The sequence below is a fragment of the Vicia villosa genome, linkage group LG1 (assembly GCF_029867415.1).
Source record: "Vicia villosa cultivar HV-30 ecotype Madison, WI linkage group LG1, Vvil1.0, whole genome shotgun sequence".
NCBI classification, from domain to species: Eukaryota; Viridiplantae; Streptophyta; class Magnoliopsida; order Fabales; family Fabaceae; genus Vicia; species Vicia villosa.
This window is the reverse complement of record NC_081180.1, coordinates 106544081-106557627: the sequence shown is the minus strand read 5'-3', so window position 1 is coordinate 106557627 and position 13547 is coordinate 106544081.

The following is a 13547-nucleotide window of genomic DNA, read 5'->3' as shown; positions in this document are numbered from 1 at the left end:
TCATATTTTTTTGGATATTTTGAGCTTTTGAACGCGTCCTGAACCTGCAATCCTTCTCCAAAAAACCCTCCTTTTCATTTGGTGATCTTCTGGTTATATAGTAGAACTAACTAGGTTAACAATTAAATCTTCTTCAATCAATGATTGGAGATTTGACTGAAATTGATTTGTAATCTTTCTTAATATGTCAAATTTCAATCTAATCTTACCAATTGCCATGAGCACGAATTTTGAATCAATTATGGAGTAATTTGATAATTGAAATTGATCAATATACATCTCCTAATCAAATCTTTGATTTTCCTTTGATTTTCATGAATTAAATCAATTTTAAATGAATGAAAAATCCATATAAAATCAAATAAAACTCAATAATTCGTGGGAATTGGATTGGATGTCTTTGATAACTTGGGGATCAAGCTTGGGCCAAAAAAGATTGGGTCTCTTAGCAAGAAAATCCATTTTGGAGCGCTTTACTTCATATTTTTTCCTCAAAAATTGTCTGACTTTGACAAGGCGTATCTCTCTCAATTTTTAAGATATGGAGGAGTTCTAGGACTTTTTGGAAACCTCAAGAGGTCCTCTATAAGCCACTTTGGGAACTTGTTTCCATTTGAAGAAATTATCTTGATGATATTGGCTTTGACAAAAAACTGCTTTTGGTCGACTTCCAAAAAGGACCTATAATATTTTGATCCATATCTCTTAAATGGAGCATTTTTGGACTTGACATGCGAGTGAAAAAGTTGTAGAGAATTCAATTTCCTTCAAAATGAGCTTTGGATGGGAAATTTCTGATGTTCCATGTAGGAGTTATGGCTGGTCAAAGTTCAGTTGACTTTCTCCTATGAAAACCCTAATTTAGAAACTTTTGAATTTATTGATTTTTTATCTTTCCTTGATGAACCATGATCAATTCTTGATCAAGTGGTGAATGATACTTCAAAATAAGGTTGTTCACAAAAAATCAGGAGTTTTGACTGTACTTTGACCACAGTTGACGTTTAGGTTAAATTAGTCGATTGTTGACTCTCTGAGCAATTGAGTGATCAGCCTTTTGAATTGAGCCCTGAATTTTGTCATGGAGATAGTTTGAAACCTCATAATCCATATGAGATGCCTTGGAGCCTTTGTTCCCTTGATTTTCTTCAGGAAAACATAAACCCTAGTTTCTTGAGCCCTTGTTCAGGAGAGATGTCTTTGAGTCTTGAACTTTGATAGGAGTTTGATTTAAGAGAAATAAGATGGGAAAATTTTGGGGTATGACAGCTGCCCCTGTTCAATCTTCTTATATCTGAGGATGTAGATTGGCATGTGTGCCTGTTGGAATCTGAAGGTAGAAGAGGATTGAACACTAGAATACCCAGGAATTTGCCCTAACTGAAGTAGGGACTTTTGTCGGAGATGGGCTTGAAGATGCCATCCAGGTGTTTGGAAAATATGTATGATGGAGATGGGCTTAAAGATTCCATCCAGCTTGATAGACTTTGAGAGTCAGAATACTTCATACGTTAGACCGTATTTGAAAAATATACTTAGGATGAGTCGTACGTTAGACTGAATCCACTGTATTGAGAAGTATTTGTTGGAGATTGATCGTGTAAGCACCGTTCGTAGTAACTGAATTATATCTTGGAAGGATGATCGTGTATACACCGTTCGTGATGATAGAATTAGATCTTCGAATGTCGATCGTGTCAGCACCGTTCGTAGTGACTGAATTAGATCTTGGATTGTTTCTGAATTGTGTCTTGAATGAGTGTCAAAAGTAATTGTTAATACCGGGGCTTGTGTCGAGGATGGACTTATAGATGTCATCAGCAAAAGATCTGAAGTGGGCTTAAAGATGCCACCTAAAAGAGATAATTGTCAGAAGTCTAGAGGGTGATGCTTTCAAAATATGCACCTGATGAGAGTTGTAAGAATGTTTCAGAAGTATGGGGGTCAAGCTTCCAGAATGTGCATCTGATGGAATTTTCAGAATGTCCAGGATTCGAGCTTCCGGAATGTATATCTGATGAGAATGTTTCAGAAGTCTGGGGGTCATGCTTCCAGAATGTGCATCTGATTGGAATTTTCGGAATGTCCGGGGTTCGAGCTTCCGGAATGTATATCTGATAAGAATGTTTCAGAAGTCTTGGGGGGGGGGTCAAGCTTCCAGAATGTGCATCTGATTGGAATTTTCAGAATGTCCAGGGTTCGAGCTTCCGTAATGTATATCTGATAAGAACGTTTCAGAAGTCTGGGGGGGGTCAAGCTTCTAGAATGTGCATCTGATTGGCATTTTCAGAATGTCCGGGGTTCGAGCTTCCGGAATGTATATCTGATAAGAATGTTTCAGAAGTCTGGGGGTCATGCTTCTAGAATGTGCATCTGATTGGAATTTTCAGAATGTCCGGGGTTCGAGCTTCCGGAATGTATATCTGATAAGAATGTTTCAGAAGTCTGGGGGTCATGCTTCCAGAATGTGCATCTGATTGGAATTTTCAGAATGTTCGGGGTTCGAGCTTCCGGAATGTATATCTGTATATCTGATAAGAATGTTTCAGAAGTCTGGGGGTCATGCTTCCAGAATGTGCATCTGATTGGAATTTTCAGAATGTTCGGGGTTCGAGCTTCCGGAATGTATATCTGATAAGAATGTTTTAGAAGTCTGGGGGTCATGCTTCCAGAATGTTCACCTGATTGGAAATTTCAGAATGTCCGGGGTTCGAGCTTCCGGAATGTATATCTGACAGACATTGATTTGTTGATGATATTTGTCCGCTTGAGAACTTACCTGAAAAACAAATTTAGCAGCATGCAATGCCATGATGCATGGTATGTATTTAAGTAATGATTGATTATGAATGATGTATGTATGCAACACGTTGTCAACGGTGACAGTAGATCGTAGAATAATCTGGCGGGGAAAAATAAATCCTTGAATGTTATGGAGAATACAGAGTACAAGTCTTTTGTTTTAGTAAGAACTCCCGCTTCATGCTCGAGGATACTCAGCTGGGGATTTATGATTTCTACTTGGGGATGAGAGCCATTTGAGTGAATGATCTCGATGTACCCTGATTGGGGATAAGAGAGATAAATATAATCTCCGATGTGGCATCTGACTCAACTCGATTGTGAGTGCCAACCTTTATGGTGATTATTCGAAGATAACTTCTTGAGGACTACTCTGTGGGGATATGCCCCTGTGAAGCTGGCGTTGTGGGGAGGCGTGGATGCCTTGAACATTTCCCCTAGTGATTGTAGTAACTGCCGTTCTTGGACTTGTATTGATTAGGACACACCACTGAGTTTTGATCAAGATGTCAAACTGGACTTGCATAGATTTGCCCCTGCTAGTAGGGACTTTGGAAATATTCGCCTCGCGAGGACTTTATGAGATGTGCACTATGGGCGTCACGCCCCTAGTAATCATAGGCCCAGGACAATGCCCCATGTTGATTGGGAAGTAGCCTCAGATCTACTTGGATGCATGCCCCTGATTGTTTTGGCATCCTTGAGAGATTCTCGGAACCTTGACTTGATTGCCCCAGATTGATTGGGCAAAACGTGCCATGCCCATTGTATACGTAGGAGACATTGCTCCTTGGAGTAATCTTTGTTGGTCGGGATAACTTTGAGTCATTAGTCATATCCTGTGTGAATTCTTTCTGTTGCTAACATTTGAAATTATGTAGCAGAATATGTTTAATAATGAATTCACGAGATGCAATGCATACGTCTGTCTTGAGTGTTTTTTGAAAAACATTAAAACAGGAGATGTAAAAGCGTGATATTTAAAAAACGTGACGTTTGTAAAACGAGGTATCAACTCAGCATTATTGGTAAACCTTAAGGAGTCAGGATACCTTTTTGGCGACAGTATGCTTTTCGAACTAACCATGCTTCAGTTAGGACTTTCAAGGGTTGTAACGTGGCTTGGTTCATGGTTTAAGAAACAAAGGATAAAGGCTCAAAATTTTATTTATACCCATCCCAATCTTCCTGATGTTCTTCGACCCTATGCTCAGTTAACTTTGCATTTAAGTTCTAGCAGAGCTTGAAGTCGTAACTTTGACATTTGATGATGGCTAAAGTACTGGAAGTTTATTTGGACAGGCAGTCATCCTTTTTGTTTTCTTTTGTCGAGGATTTGCAACAACCTCTCGTTTGACTTTGTTATCCCTAACTTTTGCCTGAACTATTTATTTTGGGATTACAGTCAGCGGGATATTTTGATTCTTGATAAGTCTCCTTTATAGGTTTCGACTTAACAACTTTTTCTTTTTGGTGGATATTGACTGTCTGACTTAATGGTTGCGGGAACCCATCATTATTCGTGTAGACAACAGCTATTATAATTGAGTTAACTGAGTAACTACCATGCCTCAGGTTATGATCAAAGGTTTTAATTTGTATGAGAAAGAAACTTCTACTTCTTCGGCTCAAATGGGGTTGACGAGGGATTAACATCCTTATATCTCCACTGTTTAGGAATTGAAACAATGTCTGTACATCATCAACATAGTCCGTTCAAAAGCATACTGTACGAGGTTACGGTATCATTTTCGTCATCCTCCCTTAAAGGCTTACAACTTAGCAGGAGTTAAATATCACAAAAATATATGCAAAGTAAAGACATAATTTAAAATGAGTGATAGAGAAATAATTTATTCAAGACAAACATATACAATGCACTGATGATGATTATTAAAACAGATAATGTCTATCATAAGTCGAATGTTTAAAAAAACAGAAAAACAAATTGCAACTGAATATAAAACTAATGATATTAAAGTCCACCCTTCTAGCCATCCACAGTATTAGCACTCTTGTTGTGATTAGGCATGGGAGCAGTGATCACGTTAGGGGTTGCAGGAGGGTCGAACTTGATTTCCCCGGCATCGATCATGTCTTGAATCTTATTCTTCAATGTCCAGCAGTTGTCAGTGTCATGTTCAGGACTATTGGAGTGATATGCACACCTCGCGTTGGGATTATATCGAGGGGAGGAAGTGTTGGGATTTGGATGAGGAGCTATTTGTGTAAGTAGCTCTGCTTTCAACAAGTGTTGCAACGCTTGAGTCAAAGACATGTTGATCTTGGTGAATTGTCTTTTGGATGCGCCTTTTTTACGTTGGTTGTCTTGTTGTTGTATCGATGCTTGATTAGAGACCAGGATTGCCCCAACAGTGTCAGATTCATTCCTCCCATTGTATGGTTTTTTTGTAACACCTGATGAAGTAGCCACTTGAATCTTACCACTTCGGATTTCGCTTTATACGTGTTCTCCAATTAGTATCAAATCAGTGAAACCAGATGATGCGCTTCCCAGCAGATGACTATAGAAAGGACCAGTCAGTGTACTCATAAACATGTCAACCAACTCTCTGTCAGCTAAAGGAGGTTGAACTCTTCCAGCCAAGTCTCTCCACTTCTGAGCATACTCCTTGAAACTTTCTTTTGGACCCATAGACATGCTTTGTAGTTGCATGCGAGTTGGCGCGAGGTCAGCATTGTATTGGTATTGCTTGTAGAAAGCGGTTTCCAAGTCTTCCCAGGTATGAATGTTGGTACCCTCCAGTTGATAGTACCATTCGAGTTGAGTTCCAGATAAGCTTTCTTGAAAGAAATGGATCCAGAGTTTCTTATCAGCGGTATAAGGCTGAATCTTCCTTACATAAGACCTCAAGTGTAGTTTAGGATAGGAGACTCCATCATACTTAGCAAAGGTTGGAGTCTTGAATTTCGGAGGAATAACAACCCCTGAGATGAGTCCTAGTTCTTCAAAGTCTAGCCCGGGTACCTTATGAATTTCCATGGCTTTCATACGTTCCTCCAGCAACTTGTATTTGTCATCAGGATGTTCATCCTCGTGATGGTAGTCCTCTTCTTCTTCAGAGGGCTTGGTAGAATCATGATTATTTTTTGCATCAGCTTTGATACTAGCATCATCATCTTGCTCATCTTCGTCACTGTCTTCAGAGGCTTCGGCATCCGTGAGTTGCAAGATCGGTCTAAGCCTTTTCCTTAGAGTCTTCTTGCCTTTCTTCTTCTTTTTAGTCAGCATGGTTTTCAGCTCTTCTTGCCCCTTGGACAAATTCAGAATCAAGGCTTGGAATTCAGCATTTTGAGCCTGAAGGTCTTTGACTGATTGCTCGAGATTCATGATGCTGAAATAAACAGCGAGGAAGGATGAGGAACCTATTGTAAGAAACTTGCTATGCGATTTTATGAATGAAAATGCAATATTTTCAAGGATCTTTAAGGGATTTAGCTAGCAACATTAGAAATTTAATCAGTCACAGCTTCGTCTGAAGAACCTTGGCTTTCGTTTTTAAGCATCCTTCTTTAGGAATCAAGCTCACCATATCGAGTGGGTCATCGCCTCTGATTCGGGATACTTCTGAATTTGAAGGTACATGGCTAGAGGAAAATAAATCCTCTTGCCCTTTGATAGGTGCTAAGCCTTTTGAATTGGAAGGTATGTGGCTAGAGGAAAGTAAATCCTCTTGCCCCTTGATTAGGAAAGCAACCTTTGATAGAGGTACCTGAAATTGTGCGCCTAAATCCCTCAGATCCTTGAAAGGGTTAGTTAAATCATGTTATGCTTATGATGTCATGATGTCGTGATGTTATGCGAATGCGGTTCATTAGGCATAGTGTGAGATAGCAAGGACAAACAAGTCCTTTTAACAAAACCTGCAAGGAAACGAAGGTTAGTAGCAAACACAAACAAGTTACACAAGTCACACAATTTCCTTAGGCTTGTCTTCAATGGAGTTTAGATCATGTGAGATACCCTTCCCCAAAGGTATTTCTAAGGATAAAGATGATATCAGCAACGGGTTCTACCGAGTTACCCAGAATTGTCAGCCCTCCTAAAGCACCCTTGAACATGATACAAACATACCATGCAATGATATTTTGAGAAAGAACCTATCTGAGTTGTAGTATCGGGTAGCGACTATGCTCTCAACATACATCAAGAGTAGTCCCCCCACTACGTTCCTAAAATTCAAGATGGGTTAAAGGTAACTAAAGGTCCTTAAGCTCCGACTCACCTACAAATATCCACACGAACCTCTCTCATGCAAAAGAGGCATGCGAACACCCATAGAGGCCTAACTTAAGCGTGAACTCTCATATTGACCAATCCTCCATATACATGAAGGAGGTCGCCATGACTATGCCACTTCCTATCTTAGGTGTACTTGAATCCGGGTGTAGGATTCGTCCTTCATTTTTCCCAAAACAGCCCTGAAAAATAAAGCAAGCAAAGCAAACAATAGAAAACATTTTTAAAGTGAATCCTAAACTTTTAAGGTTACCCCTCTTTTATAAGAAAATTCTCTCCAGCAGAGTCGCCAGTTCTGTAATACGGTAAACTGACTTTTAAAGAAATGTCGCGGTAAGCAAGAGTCGCCACCGACTTTTATTTTATCCAAATTAAACGGAAAGGCTAAAAGAACAGGAAAAACCTTTTAAATAAAAAACTGAGTTCGGGGGGTAATTTATGCAAAGGGAAGGTGTAAGGCACCCTTTGCATCCATGGTTTTCCATGGGCTCTTAATTGATTTGCTCTTTAAAACCAAAAGTTTAGAAATGTAGAAGAAGAGAAACAAGGACTTTAGCTCGTAAATGAGCGTAGCCTTATTGAAGTTTTTTAGAAAAAGGGTAGAAAAAGAAATTTAAACCAGAGCAAAGCAATTAGGGGCAAATTACCTGGTTAGATGAAAAATATTCTTTTAGCCTTTCAGGGCTATCCCTACCATAGGAGGGTAAGGAAGTCCTTTGATTTGGAGGTTGAAGGGTCATCGAATTATCGTTCGCCACAAGACTGTCCCATGCCATAGAGGGGCAGGTAGTCTAAGGGAAGGATCAGAATAGCCATTTTTCGTTTAGGCAACCAGAGGATACCTCAGCGATTCGTAGGCAACTTCGAGGGACGAGGTCATATTTGGCGAATCGAAGGCAGCATCATCAGGGACTTATGACCTTTGAATGAACCGAGGGCAACATCGCTGAGGTATCCTCGTATTCGAGGGACTTTGGCTATTCTGCATTAAAATACAAGGCAACAGGCAACTGGCAACAGGCAACAACATAAAAGGTGTGTGGGTGCAACAATCACGTGATCAGATTCAGAATAATTTATCTTGTAATTAGGTGATTCTAATTCAATTCAGGGTTATCACTCCCTAGAATTACTAACCACACAATAATATAATGACAGGTTAAGTGTCTTCAAGGCCAAATAATACACCAGGAAGCAGTTACAAAAATATTATGGGGAAGGGAAAAAGAAACCAGGGGACCAGCAGGGCGATAGGTCTGACATAAATAATAATTAAGACATAAAAATAAATGAGGTTATGTTTTAGGGTTACCGACTATTGAGCTTTGACGGTTGGCTAACCCTGAAAATTGGGAAAGGAAGAAGAAACAGAAGGGGGTGAGTGTAGGCGGAGTTCATTATATTTGAAGGCAAACCCTAATTTTAAATAAAAGAGGAAAAAATAAATAACAAATACTTAAATAAGGATTGAATCGAGACTTAGCTTTTGATCTAGTATGGTTTGTAGTCGGAGGAAACCCGGTGCTAACCTTGAAACTGTACAAAGAAAAAGAAAGAAAATTTTCAATGTAGGAGTGATCCTCGCAAACCCTAATTATGGCACAAGTTAACCTGGTTAATAGAATAAATAAAATTGAATTAATTAATTATTGGTTTTTAATCAATTAATTAAATAAGTGAAAATAAGGTTTGGATTAAATATCTAATTTTTTATCAATTAATAAAAATTAATAAAAATTAATTAAGTAACTAAAGAAACCAAATTGACTTAAAATATTTAATAGTCAAATTACTAATAATAGTGAAAATAAATAAATATTTTCTATTTTTTTATATTTTTATATAAAAAAAAGAAATTAGTAATAATTTTTACTAAGAGGGGGTATTAAAATGGTTTTTTTGAAAAATAAACATAAACAAATAAATAAAAAAACTAAATTGTATAATAAAAATTAAAAAAAAATTAAAGAATCCTTAGCTGGTAATCTTGTGTGGCTGAGCTGTGATGGTCCATGGTGCGCCTGCAGGCTTTGGCTCGTTGGATTGAAATAGAGACATATCAGTTGGCTGCTGGAGGAAGGCATATTGTGGACCCTTTTTTGAGTAGCACACAGGATCGCGCGAGACTGCAAGTGTAAAAATAAATGTTTTCTTCTGGGGATCGAACCCAATTCCTCTATGCATTCACTAATGCGTTGCCACTCGCGCCAGGTTTGTTAGTTGCAATTGTAACGTGTCAATATACATATAATAAAAACAAAAATTGAGAATATTTAAACTGGACAGGTTACGCACCTAGGCCCTTCATCTTCAACCTTGGTCTTTTCTGGAAAATAGACTTTTGCCCACGGTTTTAGCGCGTAGCCATAGCTCTGCCTTGCTCAATCATGCAAATCTTCACCAAAAAATACCAAATAATAACTCGATTTAACGTTATGCAACATCACGAACCCGGTAGGACCATTAATTTGGTCTAAAATCGTCTATAGCGAAGGTTCCCCAATTCATAAGGTTGAAACCCTAGCCATGGCATACCTTTGTATGGGTACCTAAACTTCAATTAAACGGTACTAATAGCTTGCAAATGCCACGATGAACAAACTTGTGCAATCAAATTTCATTCATGATGAGCAAAATATCAAAATCGAAGATCAAGAAAAACGAAAGCAAACCGTGTTCTATAGGTTACGATTCCGAGTGCTTTGGGCCTTAGTAATGATTGGGAGACGATCAAGAATTCCCCAGGAACGTGTCCAAACCTTCAAATGTTTCTGAATCTCCTCTAATCTCTAAAACCGGATTTCATATTTTTTTGGATTTTTTGAGCTTTTGAACGCCTCCTGAACCTGCAATCCTTCTCCAAAAAACCCTCCTTTGCATTTGGTGATCTTCTGGTTATATAGTAGAACTAACTAGGTTAACAAATATTGAATAAATCTTCTTCAATCAATGATTGGAGATTTGATTGAAATTGATTTGTAAATCTTTCTTAATATGTCAAATTTCAATCTAATCTTACCAATTGCCATGAGCACGAATTTTGAATCAATTATGGAGTAATTTGATAATTGAAATTGATCAATATACATCTCCTAATCAAATCTTTGATTTTCCTTTGATTTTCATGAATTAAATCAATTTTAAATGAATGAAAAATCCATATAAAATCAAATAAAACTCAATAATTCGTGGGAATTAGATTGGATGTCTTTGATAACTTGGGGATCAAGCTTGGGCCAAAAAAGATTGGGTCTCTTTGCAAGAAAATCCATTTTGGAGCCCTTTACTTCATATTTTTTCCTCAAAAATTGTCCGACTTTGACAAGGCGTATCTCTCTCAATTTTTAAGATATGGAGGAGTTCTAGGACTTTTTGGAAACCTCAAGAGGTCCTCTACAAGCCACTTTGGGAACTTGTTTCCATTTGAAGAATTTATCTTGATGATATTGGCTTTGACAAAAAACTGCTTTTGGTCGACTTCCAAAAAGGACCTAAAATCTTTTGATCCATATCTCTTAAATGGAGCATTTTTGGACTTGGCATGTGAGAGACAAAGTTGTAGAGAATTCAATTTCCTTCCAAATGAGATTTGGATGGGAAATTTCTGATGTTCTATGTAGGAGTTATGGCTGGTCAAAGTTTAGTTGACTTTCTCCTTTGAAAACCCTAATTTAGAAACTTTTGAATTTATTGATTTCTGATCTTTCCTTGATGAACCATGATCAATTCTTGATCAAGTGGTGAATAATACTTTAAAATAAGGATGTTGACAAAAAATCAGGAGTTTTGACTGTACTTTGACCACAGTTAACTTTTAGGTTAAATTAGTCGATTGTTGACTTTCTGAGCAATTGAGTGATCAACCTTTTGAATTGAGCCCTGAATTTTGTCATGGAGATATTTTGAAACCTCATAAGCCATATGAGATGCCTTGGAGCCTTTGTTCCCTTGATTTTCTTCAGGAAAACATAAACCCTAGTTTCTTGAGCCCTTGTTCAGGAGAGATGTCTTTGAGTCTTGAAGTTTGATAGGAGTTTGATTTAAGAGAAATAAGATGGGCAAATTTTGGGTTATGACAAATATAAAGTTTCCCGTTCCAAGAATGGAAGTCAAGGAGATGCTAGAGATATTGAAGATGTCAAAGAGCAGTATCATACTTTAGAAAAGCGCCTGAGAGCCATGGAAGGAAATGATTACTTTGGGGTTGTTGCTGAGAATATGTGTTTGGTTTCCGATTTTGTCATGCCTGCAAAATTCAAGACTCCTGAGTTTGAGAAATATAAAGGGAACACTTGCCCAAGAAGCCATTTGACCATGTACTATCGCAAGATGGCTACTTATACCCAGAATGATAAATTGCTTATCCATTGCTTTCAGGATAGTTTGAGTGGAGCTTCGCTGAAATGGTATATGGGGCTTGAGAAGAGTCACATTCATTGCTTCCATGATCTGAATGATCCTTTCATGAAACAAATTAAGTATAATTTGGACATGGCACCTGATCGCCGACAACTGCAAAGCATGTCTCAAAAAGAGAAAGAATCTTTCAAGGAGTATGCTCAACGCTGGAGAGAGCTAGCTTCTCAAGTAGAGCCACCTTTAGCTGAAAAGGAATTGACTGGCATGTTTATGGACACTCTCTCGCCTTTCTTTTGGGAGAAAATGATTGGTAGTGTATCTTCAAACTTCACAGACTTGGTAACCATTGGTCAGAGACTTGAAGAGGGAATCAAGAATGGGAAAGTTACTCATGTTGCTGAATCTGCTGGTGGATCGAAGAAACCTTATGGAAACTTCCACAAGAAGAAAGAGAATGAGACTAATGTTGTGTCAGACGACAGAAGGGGATCTCGTCGTAGACCTCAAAATGGTGATCAACCTTATGTAGCCGTTGTCGCTCCTGTGCAAGTTCAAGTTCCTCAACCTCGGGTTGCTAATGAGAATCAGAACCGCGATAGGACTCACTTTGATCCTATCCCCATGACTTATACTGAATTGTATCCCGCATTGGTTCAAAAGGGATTGATCACAAGAAGAGCCATGCCTCCTCCTCGAAACCCTCCCTCAAAAGGATTCCGACCTGATCTTCGTTGTGAATTTCATCAGGGTGGTGTCGGCCATGATTTAGAAAACTGCTTTGCTTTGAAGGCTAGAGTTCATGAGTTGGTTAGATTGAAGCTCCTCTCTTTCAGACATGTTGGTCCCAATGTTGTCACCAATCCTTTACCAGATCAGAGTGGCTGAAGACAAGTCAAAGCCCGATTTTCCTAAAGCCAAGTGTTTCGGACGAGATAGCTCATCTTTGTTGCTGATTAGTCATTAGGCCTTGTTTCTGTACTGTTTGTATTTCCTTTATTGTGCTGTTTACTTTTAGACTTTGTTTGTTTCTGAATGGTGATTTTAATGAAATGAGCATTGCATATTTTGAACTCATTTTCATCCATTATGTTTATGTTTATGTTTATGCCTTCTTTTACAAAACTTTTTCTTCCTTTTGCTTTCTCTATCAAACTTGTGTTTTATGCAAAGATTGGAGGGAGAATGATGACAACGAAATACCCAAGTTGTTGAATTGTATGCTTTCAAGTAAAACTTTGCTGATGATGTACAGGCATTATTTCAATTCCAAAACACTGGAGAAATACGGAAGTTCATCCCTCATCAACTCCTTTTGAGCCTTCGAAGTAGGAGTTTCTTTCTGTACGAAAAAACCCACATTTTTAACCTGGGGCAGGGTAGTTCTCAGTTAATTTGGCTGTGCATTCAATTTTAAGAGAATCATTCAGTACACCTTTCAACAAAGGTTTCAACCACAAGCTTTCCTCCGCACACATCAAAGAAATGTTGGAGATGTCAATCAAAAGCCAGTGATGGTTCATCAATCATTAAGCAAGGCAGTCATTATCTTTCAAAGGAAATGTATAAAAAAATAGAATCAAATAAAAGCCTGCTAAGTCAAAAAACCAAAAAAAATGACTTAGGCAAAAATAAAGGCATCCCGCTGATTGTAAGTTCAAAATTAAGCAGTTCAGGCAAAAGTTAGGGATATCAAAAGAAAAATATGAAAAAAGAGAAGTCAATAAACTCCTGAATAACAAGATGTTATGACTATCAAAAGGAAGAAGTAACTGCCATCTCAAAAGATTCCCTTGGCTTGTGAGCTATCATCGTTATGACAGGTGCAATTCCAAAAGTCTCTTGGAACCTGAATGCATAGTTTGAATTAACTGAGTTTTAGGACTGGAGACCATCACGAAGATGGGGTGGGTACAATCAAATTTTGAGCCTTATATCCTTTGTTTCTAAAACCATGAACCTGGCCACGTTACAACCTTTAAAAGACCTAATTGAAGAAAGGTTTGTTTGAAAGCATACTACAACAAGGTTTCTTAAGCTGACTCCCAAGAGATTTACCAATCATTTGTTTTTTTTACCATATCTTTGCTTTATCTTTCACTTTGAATGTGTTAACCTTTATGTTTTG